Source organism: Dipodomys spectabilis, unplaced genomic scaffold (assembly GCF_019054845.1).
Source record: "Dipodomys spectabilis isolate Male_0828 unplaced genomic scaffold, ASM1905484v1 ptg000592l, whole genome shotgun sequence".
Taxonomy (NCBI): domain Eukaryota; kingdom Metazoa; phylum Chordata; class Mammalia; order Rodentia; family Heteromyidae; genus Dipodomys; species Dipodomys spectabilis.
In genome coordinates, this window is record NW_024871269.1 from 446,472 (window position 1) to 472,754 (window position 26,283).

Below are 26,283 nucleotides of genomic sequence, written 5' to 3' on the forward strand. Positions count from 1 at the left end.
GAACTGTAAAATGATGAATACGGATTATTCAAGCCAATTAACTTGTAGAAATTTGTTACAGCAGATTTGGTTTAGTACACTAACTCAGCTACAGCCTTTTCCTGATGCAACTATAGAGAAATCACATATCCTAGTTTCTGAGAATAAGAAAAATTTGCCACTGGCTTTGTACACATGTATGAAGGATATACTACTAAGGGCCTTGCATTAATGAAGTCTTCAAATTCTAAATAACATTTAAATAAGAAACTACCTATCTTTATTTTCACGTTTGGGGATCAAAGTACTAAAGTTATGTATAAGGCTAGGGTAAGAATATGGAAATGAAATCTGTCTCCTAATATTATAAAGATAATTTATGTCATTTTGAGTTACATTTTCTAAAGTATTATAAAATAAAGTAAAAGAAACAGAAACTCAATTTTCCATCCTTCCTAACTTTCCAACAGAAATTAGAGAATCCAGTAAAGATACAGCAATCCCAGGATGGTATAGGATGATATAGGATCACTAGACAGTGACAAAGAAGATAACAAAAATGGGTCCCCTGGAACCATGGGTAACAAAATCTACACCTACAGGTTGTGATATAGCTACAAAATAGTTTCCACTATGCTAAGTCTTTGATATTTTATGTTTGTTTTCACAACAACTTTCCTCTCTTAGAAAATGACTCTTTATTAATACTCAAGGGTTTGCAGCTTAAAACCCAGCAAAAAATAATGCTTCTAAATGTAAACAAGCATGATTCTAAGAGTAACCAAGGCTACTTGTGTTGCTATAGCTGATAAATAAGAATGTTGTTGGGGAATAGTCAAACAATCTTGAACTTTTTCGTATCTTTCCTCTTCTCCAACACGAATCATCCTAGTCAAGATATGTAAAACATTAATAGAGGATTTTTATATTTTTTCTTGTTCACACTAAAACAAATACACTTTTCCTCTTTTCAAGCCTGACTTTGAAAGAGTTAGACCATAACAATTATTTTTTTTTTGGGGTCCGGTCATGGGGCCTGAACTCTGGGCCTGGGCGTTGTCCCTCAGCTCTTCAGCTCAAGGCTAGTGCTCTACAACTTGAGCCACAGCGCCACTTCCGGCTTTTTCTATTTGCTTATGTGGTGCTGAGAAATAGAACCCAGGGCCTCAGGCATGCAAGGCAAGCGCTCTACCACTGAGCCACCTTCCCAGCCCAATCACAATTATTTTACATACAAAAGTTTATTGCTTTGGCTTAGGTGTATTCCTGTCTTTGGGTGTTGCTTTTTATTACTTTGGTAATTACATAGAAAAAACAAGACAAAGCCATTATGCTTATGTTTAATTATTCAAAGTGAAGCTGTCTTCAAACACAGTTTTCTGTTCCTTTCTTCACTGCTAATTAAAGTTTAATTATTGCTCTTTAATGATTTAAAAAACCTGATATTTTAAGGTATATTCTCATGGAAACTGATTAAAACAGGAGTGTCTGCGATTACTTTTTAAATTTTTTTCAAGTATGTTCCTTGGCTATTTTTAATGATAATGCTCTAGTTACTATTCAGTCTCACATTTTTGCTTCTACTTGTTAGTAAAAACTGAATTTTTTTTTGGTCGGTCATGGGGCTTGAACAATGGGCTAGGGCGCTATCCCTCAGCTCTTCAGCTCAAGGAGAGTGCTCCACTGCTTCAGCCACAGCGCCACTTCCGATTTTCTAGTGGTTTATTGGAGATAAGCGTCTCACAGACTTTCTTTGCCAGGGCTGGCTTTGAACCGTGATCCTCAGATCTAAGCCTACTGAGTAGCTAGGATTACAGGCATGAGCCACCAGCGCCTGGCTTGAAAACTGAATTTTATACTAAAAACTTTCCTACTCATAACAATAATCATAATCAGAGCAAAATACTGACCCTAATCTTAATCCAAATTATATATCAATACTAACGTTAACACAAGCAAACTAGTTTTCACTCATCCTAATTGATTCAAATAAGCCTTGCAAACATAAGTTTCAATTTTTTTCCCAATATCTTAGGGATTTTCTAACCAGTATGTAATCTTAACTGGAACATTGAGAATAACCATAAGCCTAAGTGTAAGTAGATTCTAATATTAATAGCAATTCTCTAGTTCACATTGGTTCTAATTCTTACCTGGCTTAATCTGAAATTTACCTTCAATTTTACCCTCATTTTTTTTCTCCTACACTCTCACCCTAAACATGGCTAGAATCCTAACCATAACCTTGACACTAATGGTATCCCAAATCTAAAATTTATGAAAAATGCTTGTTTTGTGTCATCCTAACTGAAATTCCACTTGTAATTCTTGAAATAAATTGCAGGTTTTCCTAAACCCTATAGATTTTCTCACTCTTAACTTTGAACCTATCTTGTTCCATATGAGGAGTCATTATACCCATTTATCTCAAATCCTGATATTATGAAATACATTGTACTTCCATTATCCCAGCTTTTCCTGAATTCCTAGAACCTAAAATAAGTTCAAATTTACTTCACATTTAACCCATTCCTTTTTTTTTCTTTTTGTTGGGCATGCGGTTTGGTCTCTGGGCCTGGACACGATCCCTGAGCACTAGGCATGGGCAAGATCCCTGAGTTCTTTAGCTCAAGGTGTGCACTTTACCACTTGAGCCACAGCACCACTTTCAGGTTTTCTGGTGGTTAATTGCACATAAGAGTCTCACAGACTTTCCTGCCAGGGCTGGCTTTGAACTGCAGTCCTCAGAAATCAGATTCCTGAGCAGCTGTGATTATAAGTGCAAGCCACCAGTTTAACCAAATTCTTTACTCTTTCCTCAACCCCCTTTAATCAGAAACCTAATCCTAATCACAATCTGAATTAACAACAAATGGTTAATGTAAGGAAAATTGTCTGGATTCTATTCAATCACACATTTTATTGCTTCTGCTTCTTAGTGGAAAACTAAATTTTACCCTAATGCTATCCTTCGCTAACCCTAACAAGAACTAAAACAGCAATTCACAATTTAAACCAAATCATATCTGAATGTTAAAAGTAACACAGACGTTGGTTTTCATTCATTCTACCTTTAATATCATTCATTCTTCTTAAAATATATTGCAGTTTTACACAATACCTTACATCTTTTTCTCATCCTAACCCCAGCTCTACCTGAAACAGCTTGCTGAATCCTAAACCTACAGGTAACTGAATCAAAATGTTAATAGCAAGCTTCTATTTCACATTTATCCCAAATCTTGCTAGGCATGTAGGTCAAAATTTTACTTGCATTTTTACTTGCGTTTTGAACCTAAAGTTTTTAAGTGTTTTTCTATTTCCTGTCAGGTTTTAGTTAACATTTTTTTTTTTAATTTTAGTTATTGTAAAAGAGGCTGACAGAGGGATTATGGTTATATGTGTAAAGTAATGAGTACACTTCTTGTTGAACATTGTTACTCTCTTCTTTGTTGTTCTTGCACTATACCGTCCCTCTCCCACCTCTCTCACTCCTCTGTCCCCATGGTGTAAAGTTCATTTTCAATATAGTGTGTTGTGAGTATCATTGTTGCAATGGGCCATCTTGTGTTGAACCTAAATTTTCTTTTTCTCTAACCCTAATTCTAATTCTGTCTGGGATCCTAACCCTAACCTTAATAAAAATAATAGCCCAATTCAGAAGATAAGAAAAAATATTCAAGTTTTTATTCATCCTGTTAATCCACTGTACATATTGAATTAAATTGCAGTTCACCTTAAATCTTCCAATTTAGATTATATATGCATATTTAAAAATGTAATTTTATGTAAAAAACAGCAAACTTTGGAGGAAGGAGTAATGAAAAGGAAATAGAGGGAGTATAATCAAATGCTTTAAATATATTTGGCAAGAGCACAAGGAAACTGCCGCTTCTGACAATTAATAACCATTAACAAAATAACTAAAAATTAATAAGTAAATAACACACTGCCATCTAGTCTTCTTTAAGAGAGCCATAATATGTCTTGTGAATAAAATACTTGTGTTAGATAAACTTTGTTCATGCATAATTCATATTGCTATTGGCCAATTATTTAACTTAATCAATAAAAATATATCAAATAAAATTCCATGATAAAAATATAAATCAGTTAGTAATTGAGAAAAAGTAGTCATGACTTTTAATAAACTAAATTTCTATATCCCTACAAAGCAATGATTTAGGTTTACTAATCTAGTATTTCTAGTAAGTTTAGAGAACATGATTGGCAAAAAAACAGCTAAATGTACATCTTGTTTCTTGAATGGGTGATGTTTTAAACATTGTCTTTTATTCAAATGAATACTTGTGTTTACTTTTCAAAATAAATGCAATTTTATCTCCTTTTTTCTCCCTGCAATTAAATGTATTACTATATTCAGGTATTTAAAAGCTAAATTTTCTATGTTTGTTATGTAACCCTACATATTCAGAATGACATGGTTTTTCTATTTGTAAATGTCTAACCTCTGGGATTTTTGCATCAGTAACATAACTTATCTAATGAGGTTGTTGTGAAGGCTCCAGTAAACAGTGTGGTAAAAAACATTTCCTGAATTCTAAATTTTAAATCTAATCTTTCTTAGGTTTTGATTATATCATTCATTGTCTCTTCAAAGCAATTAACCTAAAATAAATACTACTTTTTAAACATTTCACTCAAATTGTAAATAATATTAACATAGTGCACACAGAGTCTAATTATTTCAATCTTACCATATTTGATGATCTTAGTGTGATGAATGTAGAGAGTAGAAGGTCCTTATACTCAATAATATTTTTGTTTAAATTAAATCAAATCATTTACCTGGATTTCTAATGTGGAGGTTAATGACATGGAAACAGGAAAATAATAAGAAAAATAATTACTTTGGGAGCATTTTCTTCTTAAAATTATGCAGCAAAAATATCTTAAAATATCTTAAATATATATTATATATATTAAATATATTAAAATATATTTTAATAAAATGTTTCAATCCTTAGGTAAAGTGCATTATACTTTAATATAAAGTTTATCTCAAAACAGAAATTCTGCAACTAATCTAATCTATGTTTTCATGAACAAAATGCTGTGACTTCTAGTCTTGTTATGTGATTTTAATTATATTTTTAGTTGTGACGTGATTCCTATTTTCACTTAATACTAACTTCTGTAAGCATACAAATCATGCCTGTACACACTAACTTATGTAAGATAATATTCAAAAATTATCTTTTTTCCTGTCTCCAAAAGGGAAGGGTGAGGTGCTGAACTATATTAAATAAAAGCATTCTAAAAGAGATTCTTTATGAAATGGAAATTTGTAACGTGAGGATGGGATCATGAGCTCGTTCTACTTGGCTAACAGGAATTCTCATTTCTACAGTACTTTCTAACCTTTTAGTCACACAGGGTAATCCACAAAATTTGAAGTGCATATGAAGGAAATACATTTCTAAAAGATGTGACAACCCTGCTCAAAAGTTCGGTCTCATCATTAGTTCTTTGTATTTGCTTGCTTATCTAATTCTCTATCATATATTTCATATTATTAAGCATATTAGTAATTCAGCTGTAAATACATAGCAGGAGACTCCTGAAATCACAGTTATTGATCTCCAATTCCTCCCTTTGGCCTTCAATATACCAATTAATCCTCAAAGCAGTCATTTAAGATGTTAGTTTATTTTTCTCTTTTTAAATACAGATTAAGCAAGTGTTTTTTCTCAGTAAAAAGTGATGAGTTGTATCAGAGCTCTGATATGAGCACCTTCTCCTTAACAAGTATTGCTCTATGGGCTGTAAATATGGAAGCCACACTAAAATTTTCTCTCTCTACACATACAGACACAAACACAGACACACACAGACACACACAGACACAGAAACAGACACACACACACACACACACACACACACACACACACACACACACACACACACACACAGCTACCACCCAGACACATCAGAGGTCAGTTCAGTTCCTTTGTAATGATAGTTGATTGATGTTTGCTCCATTGGTTTTTCTTTTCTTGAAGATCTTGCCTGGACCTACACGTTTCTCTGAAATCAAGTCCCTTGCTCTTAGTATACTTTGTCTATATATTCATTGTATGTTCCTGGCTGTTTCAGGCCAATTAACAGTGTTCGGAATACAGTATCCTCAAACTTGACATTCAAGGCAAACTCCATGAATTCATACTACTATTCCAAAGTACTAAAATTTATTGGATCTAGAAACCAAAATATACCCACCTTTTTATATTATTTAGAATTGACATCATGAAAGTAGAAGAACATTGATCAGGAACTGAGATAAGGGAACAGGAGTTTGCGGGAAAATGTAGAACACTGGATGTGTGTTAGAGATACAAAATCATCTTCTGTAGACTCATTTATTGTAAACTTGTCTCTTCTCATCACAACTTCTCTTATGAATTTCTGTAGTATCTTCGAATAAATCACATGATTTGCAAATATTTATCATCTTAAGAAAAGACAGTCTGTTTCTACATTTGTCTTTCTATGTGACAAACCCTTATTTTTTGTTTCTCTACTGAATAAATGTATTCCTGGAAACAGGATATTGACAGCAAATCTGGTGGTCATTTTCACTTTTTAAATTTGAAATATAACTAAACTTTGTTGTGACTAGTCATTTTTTAAAAATCAGTAATATTCATGAGCACAAATATTTTGGTGCCTTTAAGTAAATTGAGACTTGATGTAATACGGTAGTTCTGGTTTCTAATTGACTCAACCATTAGATGATTCATATATAAACATGTGCATTGCACTGTTTAATTTTATATATAAAATAGTCCCCAAAGATTTACTTTAAAGTGTAAAGGAGGGCTTGTCTTCATGTTCCATACATTATATTTATTTCAGTAAAAGTCCTAGAAATACATGATGTTTACTGGAGCAATATAAAAGATGAGAACATATTTCTAAAGAAAATGGATTTATTGATTAAAACAGAAACGAATAAAATTGTCAGGTTTTTTGCTTGAGACTGCATAAATTTCATATGAATGTACCTTAAGATGGGACTCAGAGGAAAATTCATATTAATATTACTTTTCTGCTTGATTCACACTTATACTAGTTATTGCAATAAGGGAAATGGTATTTTCACAATAAAAAATCTATAAGTAAAAAAATATTACTGAGATTTATATCACATCATAAGCAGTATATTTATTTTAAGGAATTGGTCATTCAAAGCCCTAGAAACCTAATGGATGAAGAATGGAATTGAAAATAACAGAGAAAAACAATTCAACATGCAGATATTATGATTTTATAATTTTTAATATGAAAGAAATTAATCTTTTGCCTTTCTGAAGAAGTTTAGCCAGTTATATCAATGTAAGGCATCAGTTGTAATGAGTCTAAAGTCTTTTCCTCCAAGATATCCAAGAGTACTATATTCATCCTCTGAAGAGTAAAGAAGGAATTATTTTAATTAGCTTTGCTTAATATTAATTTACATGTAGTAAATAGGTTAAAATATCTGCTATCTTTCTTTCAGTGTAATAACATACATTTAATATTATTACTGTCTCTTCATACAAGCCTGAAATCACTATATCAAATTAACATAAACAAAAAACAAAAATAACCTGATACCACCATCACAAATCCTAAATTATGTGAAAAAAATCAATAATAAATAAAATAAATCTCAGAAAGAGGAAAACCAATGGCACAATAGCAACAGAAAATTACCCTAGCTATTTCTAATGAAACAGATCTTTAGAGTCCTAGAGGGTACTCCACTTCTAGAGGGCCACACCAAATCAGCTATAATTACATATAGATATACAATTCAAAAGAAGATTTTATATGACTTCCAAGCAAACAGAAATCTTTGAAAAGGTGCCCAGCCAGGCAGGTGCCTGCTGTGAAGGTGGTGGCCAACATATTGAAAAGTACAGTTGCAGTGCGGAAATAAAAGGTCCACATGGGAAAAAAGCAGGAACAGAAGTGTACAATGGAGACAGCCAAATCCATGTGCAGAGACAATTCAAGATACCACTGTAGAGCCCGAATTGTCACTGGAGCCACAAGTATTAACATCACAACATCTTCCCATAATTGATTTCTACTCCTACACTTAATGGTCTAGACAAAAACCTAATTCCAGAAAAACAAATTACAACAGAAGATCAAAACAACACCTGGCAATTCAACCAAGAACATAAAGAGTCACCTCTTAAGATCATAGATGCCCCAAAAGAAATCCCCCAAGTGAACATAACAAATCAGAAAAATACAAGAAAATTGATGTCAAAGTAGTATAATTCACTCAGTAAATAACCACGCATTAGAACAGACCATTAAGGACGTAGAAGATAGTTTTCAAAATTCATTACAAATACTGCTGAAAAATGTGGTTAATGAAAAGATACAAAACCAACTATAGATAAGGTAAGACCAATTATAGATTAGCAAAATAACTCATGGAGACTACAAACAGAGAAATAAATTCTGAAAAGGCAAGGGAGTCCAAGGAAAAAATGGATGCCTAGTTAAAAGATATGAGAGAAGACATAGCTAAAAAAACAAACCTTCCTACTGCCCCGCCACCCAAAGAAAGGATGTAAGGAAAGTCCATACCAAAGCTTTAATAAACAGATAGAAGCCAGAAAAAATGACCAATTAGAAGACAGGGAAATCAAAAACAAAATAGAATGTCTCCACAGCAAATAGATGACATAGAAGATAATCTCAGGGGTCAAAGACCAAATAGGTCTAATAGGGAAGAAGAAGTAAGCATTTAGAACAAATCCAAAGAATAAGAAATGATCTTGCCAGAACTTCAAGACTGAGAAGATCAAATTTGGGTTAGATTGGTATCAAGGAGAACAGCAGGACACTAAATGGATGGGAAACATGAAACATTTTAAAGAATTCTAGCTAAGAACATTCCAAACATCCAAAGAGACAGGTTCATTCAGAGAAGAGAAGCCTTTAGAACACCAAGCAGAGAATTCTAGAAATGAACAACCCACCACCACATCATAATCCATTAGAGGATCATTAGAAATCAAGAAAAGGATTCTTAAAGCTGCCATAGAGAAGAATGATTATTTATAAAGGATATACTGTCAGAATAACTACAGATTTCTTAGCTGAAATGGTAAAAAAAAAAAAAGAGGCCAGCATGATATATAACACACATTAAGGGCAAACTATTATGGACCATGAATATGGTCCCAAGCCAAATATTCCTTTACAGTTAAAGGATATATAAAAATATTTCATGACAAAGAAAACTTGAAACAATGTATCTCCACCAAATCAGCAGGAGGGAAGTTAATCAAAGATATCCTACACAGAAAAGATCAAGAAGAACAAGAACTGGTTATATGACATGCTCCCTACCAGAGAACAATGTAAATATATTGAGTAGATGATTCACAGCTCCTAAGAGCTCCTAAGAGGACCCTCCCAAATAGATAAAATTAGAGAAAAAAATGAGACCACAACATAAATTAGCAAAATTGAGACGGTTATATGAGAGTACTTGAAAACCATATGCCAATCACCTGGATAATCCTGGAAAAATTTATGCTTTCCTATACTCTACCTGAACCAAGAAGTGATTCATAAGAAGTAATGAAAATGAAATTTCAATAAACAATTTCCCATAACAGAAAAATGTAGGACTCAATGGATTTACCATGAAATTAAGGCCTGCAAAGAACTTACAATACTCAGATCTCTCTCTTCAATGGAATAGAAAGGGAAATGGAATTATCAAACACATTCTATGAAGCTGGAATTAGACTCTTCCCCAAATCAGATAGAGACTCATCAAAGAAAGGGAACTATGAACCCAAGTCTTTGATAAACATTGATAGAGAACTTTTCAATAAAATTCTCACCAACCAATTTCAGCAACTAACACAAAAAAAAGTATGCTATGATCAAACAGTGTTCATCCTAGGATACAATTGGATTCAATATACTTGTCAATAAACATAACAGAGATCATCAGCAGAAGCAGGGAAAAGAACCACATGATCATCTATGTGGATGTAGAAAATAGCTTTTAAAAAGATCCAATACCCCTTTTTGGTTAAAAGATTTGAGAATCTAGGAACACATGGAACTTTCCTCAGTATAATAGTGTATGTATATGACTAAGAGAGAATAAGCACATACCTAACAGTGGAGGCATGAAGACACTAAAATCAGGAATGAGAAAAAGATGTCCACTCTCTTTACTACTCTTCAATATAGTAGTGGACTTTCTAGCAAGGGCAATAGGCAAGAGAAAAACAAAAAGGGGATCCAAATAGGGAAGAAGAAAACCTATCCCTTTTCACAGATGAAATAATCCTGTATTTAAAGGACCCTGTAGCTTTCTCAATCAAGTTAGTAAAGGTGAGGCTAACCTTCAGCAATGAAGTAGAGAAGAATCAGTAGTTTTCCTATGTTACCAACAATGGGAAGATCCAGACTGAAATCCAAAAAACAACCCACATATATATTAGCCTCAAAATCAAATCAAATTTAGGCAAAACAAAACAAAAAATTATGAATTAATTAATTTAACTAAAAATGTGAAGGACCTCTACTGTGAAAACTTTAAAAATCTAAAAACGAAAAATTGAGGGAAATTCAAGGAAATGTAAAATATTTCAATGCTCCTGGTTGGAAAAATTAACATTCTGGAAACTGCAATACTGACTGCCCCCAAACAATTGGCAATGCGATACCCATCAAAATCCCAACAATATTCTTCAAATCAGTAGAGAAAGTAATCTGAATTTAATATGGTATTACACAATTTCAGTTGAAACAGAATGCTTAGAAATGAACTCATGGGCATATAGTCATGTTACACACACACACACACACACACACACACACACACACAAACACACACACACACACACCCAAACACACACATACACACGATGGAATTCTATTCACCCATCAAAAAGGATGACTTTTCACCAGTCTTAAGGAAAATGAAAGGCTTGAGAAAATTATACTAAGAGAAAGGAATGCACACTGAGAGCAATAAAGGTTTCATAGATTCATTCATTTATGGTCGCTCAAAGCTGCCTATATATCTACAAGTAAACAAGACAGATTCTACCCCGTCCCAGTTAAATGGCCATTATCAAGAAAATTAACAATAGCAAATGCTAACGTGGATGTAGCAAAAAGGGAACTCCATTACACTGTTGGTGGGAAATTACACATGTTCAACCCCTCTGGAATGCAGTATGCAGATTCCTCAATATTCTAAACATAGATCTCCCTTAAGAACCAGTAATTACCATCATGGGCAGTAATCCAATAAATAGAAAAACTAACTCACATTAACTATACCAGCATAACCATGTTCAGGGCCCAGAACCAGAATTCAAGGACTGGAAAAAAAGTTACCACTGCTGGTGTTTGTTTCCACAAATATGAACTTTTTGATAAAAGATACCTAATCATTCTATTTGCAGCAACTAGGACATGTGGACCCTTTTAACAATGAGATATGCAAGATGTTAAGTAGAAAAACAAAATTTACAAATTTGGCTCAGGGTGGGGAGGAGGGTCAGGAGGGGAAGATGGGAAGGGATAGTAAGGGGAAACAAAGGAGGAAGTAACAATGCTTGATAAGAAACGTACTCATTACCTTACCCATGTAATTGTAACCCCTCTGTATGGTATTTACACAAAAAAACTTTAAAATTTACTAAGGATATTTGTAAAGTATATAATGAAGGAAGAATTTTCATTGTTTACAAAAATCTATGCTAAACTATTGATATTTTACTGTACCTTTCCTAAAACCAGTTTGATTTAGTTTAATATTTGTCACGCCAAGTTTTTCTATATTTTACTGGAGATTTAATTTTTCATGTATGTATGTATATGTATATGTATATGTATATGTACCTGCATCTGTATATGTATCTATCTATTTATGTTCTAATGTGGATCAGCAGACTTGAAACTTTGCTTTGTTTTGCTGTTCAGCAATTAACCTAGTCGGCTCATTCTGTAACAATATCTGTGCTCATTCACATCATTCCTTTATTTCACACACCATCAGCCTTCTAAAATCAGCTTCATTTCCTGGAGAAGATTACCAATCAGTCCAACCAATATTCACCCAGGGTTTTAATAAAACAAGCCTTAAGGAAGGAAATTAACATGAAGTGACAACTACAGAATTTCTACAGAGACCTGACATCTTTCACATTTCTGCCTTCTTCCTTATACTTAAGAAAGCATTGACTAACAATAAATATACTGCATTTATAAGTTAGGGATCAGTTTTTTTTTCCAAACTGAAGACTTCTTTTCCATGATTTTTGACATGGAGATTTTTTTTTTTGGTCGGTCGTGGGGCTTGAACTCTGGGCCTGGGCCCTATCCCTCAGTTCTTCAGCTCAAGGCAAGTGCTCTACCACTTGAGCTACAGTGCCACTTCCGGTTTTCTCGTGGTTTGTTGGCGATAGGAATCTCACGGTCTCTCCTGCCATGGCTGGCTCTGAACCGCGATCCTCAGATCTCAGCCTCTTGAGAAGTTAGGATTACAGGCGTGAGCCACCATTGCCCAGCTGGGAGATTTTTTTGATTGTGATGGGTTTCCATCCCCAAAAAGCTATGTGTACCAAGAAAGCCAATGTTTCCAGCTCAGAGTGCTAAACAAAAGAGGGAGAAAATTAATGTTAGCTCTATATGTTAAGCACAGATATAGGTAATATCAAGATATTTTGAAATTGTATACTTTTACTGAATAAAGTGGCTCAAAGCTATAATATTATCTACTTGGAAAACAGAGATTAGAGAATTCCAGTTCCAGGCAAGCCCAGACACACAAAGAAGTTTCAGAAACTCTAACCATTTGCTGGGTGCAATGTTTTAGGCTTGTGTTAGGAGGACCACAGTTCAAGAAGGCCAAGGCATAGCGATACTACCTCAAAATAATCAATCCAATTATAATCTGCAAGTTTGGTAGTAGTGGAGATGCTTTTTCACAAGTACAGGGTTTTGGGTTTAATCCTCCAGTACCCCCAGGAATTTAAGTGTGTGCCAGGGTAAGAATTTGGCATGTCTAAAGTCAAGACTTCATACTCATTTTACAAGCTCTAATGAAACCTTTACCTCTTTTGCTATTTTTTAAAAGTATAACCATAACTTCCATGTCCAAAACAATTTCCTATGAGATTTTATTCTATCCATTAAGTAATACATTATGTGTTGGTTACTGTCCCACTGAAATCATGCTAAAGAACAAAAACCCATTGTCTTAGAAAGTGACTGGATATGGAAACAGAATCTCAAAGGTAGCATGTATGTTGAAAACTCCTCCAAGAGATGTAAAAGTTTTGGGTCTTCGTCTGTCCTGCGGAATATGGACTGGTTGCTAGGAAAGGTAAGCGCTCGTTGCCCAGCCTCCCATAGCCTCAGAGACAGACACAGCAGGGAGTCAAATCAAGCAGGAACTTGTTTATTACCACACAGCAAGCAAAAAAACCATGCGGCATGGAAGGGGAGGAAAAGGAACCAACCAATCATTGTAGAGTTCACCCTATCATGCTTGGTGCTATTGATGATTTCTCCATTGCCATTGCTGATCACTGCCCAGTTTACCTGTTGAGGTTGATGTCGATTCTGCAGGGCCATTGCTGGGACTGGGAGTGTCAGGACAGCCAACAGCTGGAGTATCACCATCTGCAATTGTTAGGGAACATAAGAGTTTCTCCAGGGCTGGTTGCCCATGGGGATGGTTAGTAGTTATCTTTTTAGCTTTCCCATTTTAAACACAAGCCACGACCACAATAGCCATTTTCTTTCCTTGTTGTTTAGTTTATCCTTGGGCATCCTCGTGTATAGAGGTAATGGGTAAAAACTTAAGGTTCCTGGCCAGGATCCAAATGGGGGCTGTCTACACTATGGGAAAAATGCATCCAAATCCCTTGCCCATGGTCACTAGGGGGTAAGGTCCTCTTCATTGTTGTGTCAGAGGGTCCTTCCACCTGACTTTCCCTTGGGGCTTAGGGTTTAATTGTCCCCAGTGCTTCTGAAATCTGGATTCATTTGCATCTTTGAAAAATTTAAAAATGTTAATGGTAAATAAAGCTATCTATAACTGTATATGGGGGTTAGCTCCCCCTTTTTGTTTTAATAATTCTTCCTTAAGACATTGGTGCTTTCTTTCTACAATTGCTTGTTCTTGGGGATTATAGGGAATTCCTGTAGTATGATTAATATGCCATCTGTCAAAAAACTGACATTGCTATACTAACAAAACAGGGTTCATTATCGGTTTAAACTTGTGGTAGTAGACCCAAGGAGGCAAAGCATTGAAGAAAATGTGTTTGTGAATGTTTAGTTCTTTTCTCCTCTATGTGCTGTGGCCCAACATGTTCATGAATAGGTATTTATAGAAACAAAAATATATTTAATCTTACCAAAAGCTGGGAAATGAGTAAAATCTGTTTGCTAGAGGATGTTGGGTTTGAGGCCTCTGGGATTTAACCCTGGTGGTTGTAAAGGGAGTACTTTTAAGAAGAGCTGTCATGTTTTACAGGTATGTGCTATCCTTTTGAGGTCCTTTACAGGAAACTGAGGGAATTTATGTTGAAGACCTCTCCAATTGATGTGGATTAAATCATGTAAATGGGTGGCCTCTTGTAACATTAATGCTTGTGGGCCAGTAGCTAATTGGTCTGCCCAATTATTGCCCATGGATAAAAACCCAGGAAGTTTTGAATGCCCTCTCAATGTTGAATATGAATAGGGTCTCCCTGTCCTTCTAATAGGCCCTTAAAAGTAACCATAAGGGGGAAAATAGGGTTTCCATCCCACTTAATATGTGTCTGGGGAATATGAGGGAGCAAGATAATTACATATAGGCCATCAGAATACAAATTAAAGGGTTTTTGAATGTCCTGAAGGGCCATTATTACAGTGAACATTTCTTTATATTGTGCCGACCCTTGACAAGGTTGAAATCTTTGTTGGTTCATGGTCTTTTGTTGCTCATCAAAGGGTGCATAGGCAGAGCCTGCTTTATACCTCCATCAGTAAAAACATGGAGGATGCCAGGAAAAGGTGTAGGAGAAAATAGAGAAGGCATTTTGAGGGGAAGTCACCATATCATGACGGTCCATTTGGATAGCCCGTAATGGCAGTCAATATGGCTTAGAAACCCCTCTAGGGAGAGAGCAAGATGAGCATTGGCTCGAGTGAGCTACTCAACGTCTGTCATTCGAAAAGGAAAAACATTGGAGTGCGGGTCAAGGCTATATTTCCTTTGGGCTTGGGTCCTTCCCTTGATAATAGCATCGGCAATTTGTTTTGCCTGAGAGTACACCCAAAGTGTGCCCCCCAGGGGAGTGTGAACCCACTCTAATGGCTCCCCCCTTTGAGTTAAAACTGCAGAAATCAATGTGTCACCCACAAATAACCAGTGGGAAACGGGCTCAAGAATAGAATACCTCTTCAGGGAAACTTCATCCAGGGCTTTTTGGAACTGTAAAAATATTGCCAGATACCTGCTTGTAATTGTAATAACTTCTTGGGGCATCATTTCTTTTAGTAAGTCAAACAAGTTCACAAGCCAATCTTTAGGGATGGGAACCCATGGTAACAGCTAATTGATTTCCCCTAAAAGACTTTGAAGTTGGGCTAGGGTCAGAGAGGCTGGAATATCCAGCAAAGATTTATGGGGGCTGACCTGAGACCAGGTAAGGTGGGATCTGAGCAGCTTAAAAGGAGGTACTTTTTATTTTATTGAGGGCTATAGTAAAACCTCCCTTTTTTAATATGACAAGAGCCTGGGCCAGAAGGCCCTCCAGGTGGACCGGGTCTTGGTGCCTCCGAATAATACCATCCTTGTAGGCATAGACAAGGGAGGTATCTGAACCCAGCACAGGCCCTAAAAGTGTGGCCAAGTATTATTGGCAAAAGGCCGGGCTATTGGCCATTCCCTGTTGCAACACTCTCCATTTGAACCTCCAATCATGCTGGGAAAAATTAAGAGAAGGGATGAAGAAGGCAAACTTCTTGCAGTCATCCAGTTGCAGTGGGATAGAGAAAAAAAAAACAATCTTTAATATCAATCACAACCAAGGCATATTCTGAAGGTATAGCAGGAGTCCAGTGCATAGCTCATAGGGGCGTTCCTACTAGTTCCATCTTTTCATTTACTTTACATAGATCTTGGAGCATGTGCCAGGCCCTGGATGCTTTTTGGATAACAAATACAGGTGTTCCCAGGACTCATAGAAGGATGTATGTGCCCAAGGTTTATCCGTTCCTCCACCAAAAGGTGGAGGGCCACAAGTTTAAGTTTTGTCAATGGCCACTGCTCCACCCAAATAGGGATTCCTGGCTTCTACCTAATGGGAGGTACTTGGGAGGAAGTGGCCTTTAGGTTTGGGGGTGCACCCGAGTGGGTACCATATGTTCCTCTCTATAATTATGAAAGTTAAAAAAATCTTTTTCCTTAAGTCCCTCTAGATCCCATTTAAGCCTTTGTGCTTCTTCTCCATCCAGGATATCATCATAGAATGCTCGATGGTCTGTAGTGACCATAGCATCCATTTGTCCTAGCATGTCTTGCCCTAGTAAATTGGCGGTGAGTTGTTTTTTTTTTTTTTTTGCCACTAAAGGGCATATCTTTCCCTTCTCTCTATCTGGGCTAGTCCATTTCATAAGGGCGACCATCTCTTTAGACTGGGAGTTGCCCCTTACCCCCAATATTGGGGACCCAGGTGCAAGCTTCCAGTCCAAGGGCACTTCTTCCTCCCTGAGTATGGTTCTGTCTGCTCCCGTGTCAATTAGGCATGAAACCGCTTCCTGCCTATAAAAATACTCATTTTAGGGCTGAGTCTTTTTACCAGGGGGACAGTCCAATGGGCCTGCGTTGTCCTGCCATGAGGTTGCCTGGACCTTACAGCAGAGGGGGTTCCTCCATGAATTAAAAGGGTTGGAGGATGCCCCTCTCTAGTTTAAAGGCTTCCCATCTAAATCAAATTTGAATCGACAATCCTTTTTCCCATGGTACCCCTTCCTGCACCTGGGGCAGGGTGTAGGGGGCAGTTTGGACTCCCTGTACTGGTTGGCGGGGGATTGTTGTGAACAGTCCCTTTTAAAGTGCCCCTCTTGCCCACATTTAAAACAAGTCTCTCTCCCCAATGGTCTTGGAGTTCCTTGGCCCTTGGTTGCCAGTGCCTAGGTGACAGCCTCAGTCATTACAGGTTTCTGAGCCTATAAAACTAAAGCTAGTGATTGGGACTGGTACTGTTTCATTCCCACATCTTGAGAGGCCACCACCCATCTGCTCAGGGAACTCTCTCTCAATCCAGCACAGGCCACGTGGTGGTCTGCATTCATCCCTTCCCCAAACCATTAGCTTTACAAATTGATCCCGGAGGTTCCCTGCTGTCAGCTTTGTTGAACACTCTGTTGGACAGGGTCGATAACATGAGGTAGAGGTTCACTGTGCTTTTGTCTCTCCTGCTATGCGGGATTCAGTGGACCCTTCATCCAGTTTGTACCATGTAGCAAGTCCTGCCTGCCTCACTTGGTCACAGTACGTGCCAGGTATTGCAGCCTTTTGGATGCCAGTGGAGTACCTTCCCCTGCTCCTGTTAATATGGCATAAATAATAGGTATTGCAGGTTGAGCCTGCTGGTTATTTTCTGCCTTAAAGAAGGCACACCACTTGAAAAACTGAGAACTGGTGAGGACGGCTTTTGCCACATCCATCCAGTCCTTAGGGACACATGTGTGATAAGCAATGTCCTGTAATAGGGTCTGGGCCCAAGGAGAGTTCAGGTCATCCTCCACCACCACCTTCTGGAGGTCTTTAAGATCCTTAACTTCCCATGGATACAATTCCAAGGGTCTGTTAGCTCTTGGTGCCAGATTGACCGGATACTCTTTGTGAAGCAAATCCTGTGGCCCAGGGTCCAGACTCCCCTGTGGCCCTTCCTTTACAAGGTAGGCTTCCACATAGGTTACTTCCCTGGCCCTTGGCCCCTCTGTGGAAGTTTGGTCATCGGGATCCATCTCACAGGTCCCTCCGTAGGGTGTTGTCCCTTCCCCAATTTTGGAGGCATAAGATGGGGCCCTAGGACTGTCAGGGGCACCCGAGTCGGGGGAGGGAAGTAACCTTCACACTCGTGTTGACTTCCACTGAGTGTGCTTCTGTCTGATCAGTGCATTCTCAGTCAAATTTGACCATTCCTTTTCTTCTTCACTTCCCAAGTCCTCCTTTTGTGAGAGAAAATTACCCATACTTAATGGTTTCACTTACCCTGAGAGACTGCTTAGCCTCGAGCGTTATATTTTCCTTTCATGCTCAATGTTGAGCACCAGATGTTGGGTTTTCATTCATCCCATGGAAGATGGACGGGCTGCTAGGAAAGCTACATGTGTCACTTGCCTGTTCCCCAGCTTCCCTTAGCTTCAGAGACAGATGCAGCAGGGAGTCAAGTCAAGCAGGAACTCATTTATTACCACACAGCAAGCACTTTTTAAAGCAAAAAAAAACATGTGGCATGGAAGGGGAGGAAAAGGAACCAACCAATCAATGTAGAGGTCACCCTATCATGCACTTAAGCTTTCTGTACTTTCCCTGCTGTCCACGAGCTTTTTATACAGTGATGTCACTTCGCCTGATTGTGGTATCCAGTCAGACTTTAACATAAACAACTCGGACTCTGCCCACTCAACTTCTTCTCAGCACCATCTTTGCTGGCCATGTGTCCCACAAAGAAGGCCTTGAATTTGCCAAGGAAAGAAGACTCAGAAGCCAAATCTGATATTGGAGTTATAGATCCACCAACTCAGAGGCAATGTACTTACAGTGTTAATGCCAAACAATCTGTGGTAGTTTATTATTAAAATTACTAGCAAATATGGGGAATCTATAAAACCTGAAATGTCATTGAATATTGGGGTCCATGATTCGTCTTTATAACCTAGTGATTAAGAAGGATGAGACTTGGGGGATAATGGTTTTCAGGCTGGTAGGAAATTCATGAGGTTCTATCTCCAATTAACTATAAAAATTTCTATGCTGGAGGGATGGTTCAAATGATAGACTGACTACCGTTAGCAAACAAAATGAGAGCATGAGGTATGTTCAAGCCCCAAACTGGGAGAAAATAAAGGTCCTTAGGAGAATACCATGAGAAGCAGAATTATGAATAGGAAAGCAGAAACAATAGAAATAAACAGTGATATAGACAAAGCTTCCCAATGTAAAATATGGCATAAATTGTAATATTTAGGGTTTTCCTTCCTATACAGAAAAATAAATGGTATTTTTACTTGATGAAACTAAAATGTAAAACTGTTTGGAATAAATAATCACATTACGTTTATGTTTCTGTAATTTAACATGTTTTCCTACAAATTTCTAGAATAGTGTAGTTTTGGAAATCAATACATGTTGCATTTTAATATAGGATTACATATCCTTGCAAGTGTTGTCTAAAATTGATTTACACTGAAATTATTGCCATTGAGATCTTTCTCAAGATTCCAAATGTTCATACTTTCAGCTGACCTTCCACAAAACTCATACCCGAAACCTTACTTTTTAGTTTGTTCATGCAATCATAGGAACATAAATATATGTCTGAAAATGTTAATTACCTTTATCTGCTGTCATTAATGTAATATAACAAATACAATTAAGTAAATACCCTGAGGGAAATAAGATACTTCCTGCTAAATACAGATTTGCAGACACACACACACACACACACACACACACACACACACACACACACACACACACACACACACACAATCACCACTCTGACTCAGGTTAGGTTCCTGACATTGGGTATCAGACCATGATCTAATAATCAAACTTTCCTGCCTAGACATAAAATATATTCATAATTCCACACATAATCAAACACCAGATCATTCAAAATAATGAGAATATTTAACAGAACCAACCAGCTCTTGAGCCATCTTCTCCCTGATTTCATTCATTCATGATGATGCATTTTCATATCATATTTAAAAATCTTTTTGAGTCTTTCTGATTAGCAGAACAACATATGCTATCATATAATACCAAATGTAGGTAAAATTACTTGTCCCTAGGTAAGCTTTAATATATCTTATCACAGACTTCTTTTTTCTTCTTTCAGAGTCTGTTTCTGGCATTTTGCCCTAATTTCTAATATTAAATTACAAAGGATATTCCTAATTCCTTAATTCATACTTCCTAAAAGTTAGGCTATGGAGTTGAATCTGAATTGTTTGCTTATTCAAAATTTAATTTTCTTAACAACTTGTATTATTATTTATGTTATTCCTAAGCCATTTGAAATATCAAATAGAACTGGAAATTGCCCTCAGCAATGTTTTGTGAATGGCATTAATGTTTGGGGAGGGATGAAGGACTTGAATTATCTAGAGCGCCTTAAAAATGGCACTGCTATGCAAAGGGCTCATCATTTAGTCAGCTTTTAAAGTGTGGTCTTCTTATTTCATATAAGATATAAGTATGCTTTTCATCACATTCTTGCCTGAAAAGCAGTAGAATTATTTTCTTTGTACAGGTGGTGTCCAGTTGCAACTATAGTGAAACCTACAAACAACTGCAGAGCTGTATTGGCCTCTCTAGATTTTGAAATTTTCTTCCAGTAGCCCTTGTGATTTGAGCCCAGATTCATGGGATAGGCACATAATCCACAATTGCAAAGCAGTACAATCAACTACAATTTTTTTTATTGTTTCCTGTTTTTCTTATTAATGGTCTTTTAAGGAGCTAGGGGATCTTCATTTCTCATTGTTGTTGATGTGACTTAAACAAATTTTCCAGATTTTTCAAATGCAATAAAGAGATATAAAGGAGACATATTTAATCACAAAATGCAGCTAAACCTTTGCATGATTTTTTTTATTCTAGTCCTGCTTTCAGTTATCTTCAAATAACTTTGAGATGAGCCAAGCATATGTGTAAATTGACATGTATGAAGCATACAGAACTCTGGAATCATTGGATATTGATTTTTATATCAACTTCATTTAAAAAGAAATTTATCATTTGCTTCATATCTTAAGTAATCTACTTAAAGAAGTTTTATTAATTTTATCAACAGATCTCATAATCTATGGAATTGATGCATTGAATAAGTATTTGATTCCTTATTTCCACTGAATTAATATTATATTTAGTTTACTTTTTTTACCCATGAAATAATAACATTCTTGAGGATAAAACATGCCTGTCTTTCATTTTGTTTGCCAAAATGGAACTATTAGACATTTTGAAAATTTAACTTTAAATCTGAACCTTCAAATTTCACTAGGACTATAATTGTGTTACTTACAAATTTAATATTAAAATAAAAAGCATTATTAAATAAAAAGCAAGATTATGTTATCATACCTTAGTCCCTGAATTAACTTCATAATAAAAAACATTTATATTTATATAACAAGATATAAATACTGAAACAACCTATGATATATGGAAACAGAAAAGTCCTTTTTTGTTTTGTGTTTGTTGTTGTTTATAGTCTGTGATGATTATTTCTTCTTTACTTTATGCTTGGTATATTCATTGTACATCTTCAGGAATGTGAGGGGTGGGCACAGAGCTTTAGGGAAAATTGTAGCAGTGGAGTTCATTGAACATTGATGAAAGTGAACTATTTAACACATGGGTGGAGACAGGAGAGTTGGACTGGGAACAATTGAGGGAACTGAACACATTTCACAAAAGGAAATGTACTCATTACCTAACTCTTGTAATTGTAATCCATCTATAAATCTCCTTAATAAGAACAACAGAGTAAATTTATTTTAAAAAGGCAAACAAAATGTTGTTTCTTAGAATCCTAGGAGTTTGTTTTGTTCACTGGTTTGAGCTGGTTGAGATTATCTCTGAAAATAGCTAGGTTGACATTCATTGAGTGAATTTGTGAGCTAATAGTAGATAAAAGTCAATTATGATTGTATGGTTTTTTAAGACTCTGATTCATTTATTTCTTCAATCTAATATGTATTATTTCTGTCTACTGTTTTTTGGTTTGGCTTGTTCTGTTTTTTAAGGACCTAGTGGTGCATCATTAGTGCTGATTCAAGATTGTTCTAATTTTCTGATGTACATACTCAAAGCTATATATTTTCCTGAGTATCAACTGTGCTGTTGTGTCCCAGAGGTGGTAGTATTTTGTGTGTTCACTTATATTGAATTCCATAAAAGTTGTTACTTCCCTCCGTATGTCTTCAGTGACTCACTGATTACTTAGCAATGTGTTATTCAGTCTGTGAGTTTCAGAATTTTTTGTGATGCCTTTTGATGTCGAGATCTAATGTGGCCCCATTGTGATCTGCCAGGATACAAAGAATTATTTCATTTTTATTTTTGAATTCTGACAGATATTTCTTTTTTTGGGGGGGGTCCAGTCATGGGGCCTGAACTCTGGGCCAGGGCACTGTCCCTCAGCTCTTCAACTCCAGGCTAGCGCTCTACCACTTGAGCCACAGCGCCACTTCCGGCTTTTTCCTTTTTGCTTATATGGTGGAGAGGAATTGAACCCAGGGCCTCAGGCATGCAAGGCAAGCAGCCTACCACTGAGCCACCTTCCCAGCCCTTTCACAGATTTTTCTTGTGATATAAAATATGATCTATTTTGGAGAACATTCCATGGGCTGCTGAGAGGAATATATATTGAGACACTGCTAGGTCAAATATTCTGTAGATATCTGTTAGGTATAGCTTGTCAATGCAGTTATTTAGCCCTGAAGTTTCTTTGCTAATTTTTTACCTGTATGGCCTGTCCAGAGGTAAGAATGTTGTGTTCAATCAACCAACAATATATCTGGATATGCGTGGTTTTAGGGTAAGTAGTATTTGTCTAATGAATTTGGGAGCTCTAGGATTCAGGACATTGATATTTAGAATTGTTATATCCCTCTGATGGAGAGTTTTCTTTATCAATATTTAATGTCCTTCTTTGTCTCTTTTTACTTTCATACCACTTTTAATGTAAAGCCTATTTTATCTAAAATTACTACAGCTAATCTGACCTGTTTATGAGGTCCATTTTTAATTTGTAAAGATGATGTACAGAAGGGTTACAATTACTTAAGTCAGATAATGACCACATTTCTTTTTGAACAGTGTCACCTCTTCCCTCATGTTCTCCCAGTTTTTCACTTTCAAGCTCCCTCTCCCATATAGTTGTATAGTTCATTTACAATGTAGTGTCTATTGAGTAGCACTGCTGCATTTGTTAACCCTTTGTCCCACCTTTTCTGTGCTCTCTCTTGCCATTTCTAAACTTACACATAAAACAAAGGTGCACAAATTAAAAAAAAAAAAAAAAACATGAGACCACAGAAGGAAAAAGCAAAATAATAAAAATCTATCATTTCTTGGAGACCATTTTAATGAACATTATTTTATATGATAATATTTATATAGCTATTGAGCCTTTGTGATCCTCTCCACAGGGCATCCTCCTTTGATCTCACTGTATAAATGTTTAGAATCCCATATAATTTATCATGTCCGATTGTAATGTTTTCTCTTTTACCATCCACATGTCTTTACTTGTAGAATTAAAGGCACATTCTAATGCAACACATGAGGGAAATCAGGCAGCATATATTTCTTTTAGTGTTTCTTCACTTAATATAAGTTTGTTCAAAGTCTTTACTTTTCCTTATGAATAGTGTAATATCATTCTTTCTTGATCAATAGAATTGCATCATACTGAAGCGTTTCTTCAGGCAAAGGAAAAAGTTAGCAGGATATATAGTAAGAAAATGGAATGGAAGAAGTATTTTACTAACTAAGCATCAGACAAGGGTATTCATAGCTAACACATATTTAGATATCAAAAAGTTAAACCCAACAAAAATAGACACTCAAATAAACAAGAACCCAATCAATATATGGGATAAAGATTTGAAGATAACTTCTTAGAAGAAGAAGTAAGAATGACAAATAGATACATCTCTCTCTGTAAAAGAAATGCAAATATAAACAACACTGAGATTCATCTCACCCCTGTTACAATGTCATTATGAAAAGCTGAACAATCACAGATACTGATATGGATGTGGCCCAAAGGAAACTCTATTACACTGTTGATGGGAATGTAATCTTGTTCCACCACATTGGAAAACACTATGGAAATTGCTCTCACAAGTGAATAGAGAGCTACCTACCTATGATCCAGCAACTCCCCTTATGGTCATTTATTTAATAGAGCAGAAACAAGGCCACACTGCAGCTACCAGCACAATCATGTTCATTATTGCATTATTTTCTGTAGCCAACATATGGAATCAGCCCAGATACCTCTCATTGTAAAAAGAGGTCGAGAATTATATATGTATATATAAATTATGTATGTATATATATATATATATATATAATCTTATTGATCCCAATTTACAAGTATAGGTATGCATATATGTATATAAACATACATATATACATATATACAACATATATATATATATATATATAATACATACATAATGGAATTCTTCTCATCCTTCAGAAAGAATAATATTGCACCATTCTTAAGGAAAATGAAACATGTAGGAATAATATTAAGTGAAATAAAGCAGACTCAGAGAAACTTAGCTTGCATGATTTTCCTCATTTGTGTTAGATAGAAGGTGCCTAAAAATGTAAAAGTAAACACACTGGATGGTATTCAAGAAGGTACAAATGAATTATCTGAAGTGGCAGAGTCCATGGAGAGTGAAAATACTATAATTCTCTTAAAAGACTAAGTCAAAGCCCAACAAAATAAATACCAGTAAATGTGTACTGCAAGAGAGGACAAAGGGGGGCAATATGAGATGGGTAGGAAATTGAAGGGGAAAAGGATCGAATACAGGCAAGAATCCATTGTATACTTCCCAGAATTGAAATATGCAACGCCAGGCGTAGTGTGAAATGGGGGGTGAAAATATTGATGTGGTAACACAATTCCAGGTGCTTCATACACATAAACTGCTTTGTTAAATGGCAAGTAATTCCAGAACATAATATTGAGATACATAAGAATCAGGGTTGATTGGGATGGGTGGATGAAAATGTTGAATGGGGTGACATTGATCAAGATGTATCCATACACTGTTTCAGTTAATACCAACTATTTTTACAGATAAAGATAATAAAAATATTCAAAAAATTAATTATGATAGTTGAATATAGAGTTGAACTTCAATTAGATTCCCATTTAAAAATTTTGGGGGGTGTTGCCAGTTGTGGGGCCTGAACTCCGGGCCTGGGCGCTATCCCTCATCTCTTCAGCTCAAGGCTAGTGCTCTACCACTTGAGACACAGCATCACTTCGATTTTTTTTTTGCTTACATGGTGCTGAGGACCTCATGCATGCAAGGCAAGTGCTCTACTACTGAGCCACCTTCCCAGCCCTTAAAATATTTTAAACCTGGAGATATGGAGAATAAAATTCAAATAATAAAACTTCATTAATCTTTTTTATCTGAATTTGTGAAATTTAAATCAAAACTACTTTGCTTTTTGTCAGCCACTGGGCTGTTAGAATATTTCAAAATAAGTGGCTTACAAACATCAGGAGTATATTATCCATACTCTAGAAGCTTAAACATTGATTATAAAAATGGTAATTCAAGCAATTCTTTGTCTAATGGGGGTCCATTTTCTGGTTCATTATAATCTATTTTCTGGACGTTCACATCGCAGAGTAGTTATACTGGGCTTCTTTTATCAGGATCATTACTGCAGGGTAATCTCTGAAACGTTCATTCTAATGTGACCAGGCAGAGGAATAGAATTTCAACATGTTTACCTGGAAGGAGTTACATCATCCAATACACTTTGCAACTTTTTCTTTAACTCAGTGTGGTGTATCATTTGGATCTTATTTCATAGAAAATAATTACTTAAGGACAAGCTTATATCATGTGAATTATGTGAATGATTCTTCTTACAATGGGGATAATTATAGTGATGGCAAAGTGAAGTATGATTTTTTAGTGGCTCTTGAATCACATCATAGGTAAACATGTAAACGTGGTACAGCCTAAAGCCCTTCTGATGTATTTGAACAATTTCTGATGTGTTAATTGCTTTCAAAAATATTCGTTTAGCCAACAAATACAGATCTCCTTTGATTTTAATTAAGGTCTGCTATTAGAACTCTCACAGACACCAAAATCAGAGTACGCTAATATCTCTCATAAAATACAAAATAAAATTGTTACAATTAATAAAATATGAAGACTGTAATATTAATAGCATTATAAATACTAGTATTCACGTTATATAATATATTGGCATCCTTTGGATACCTCAAT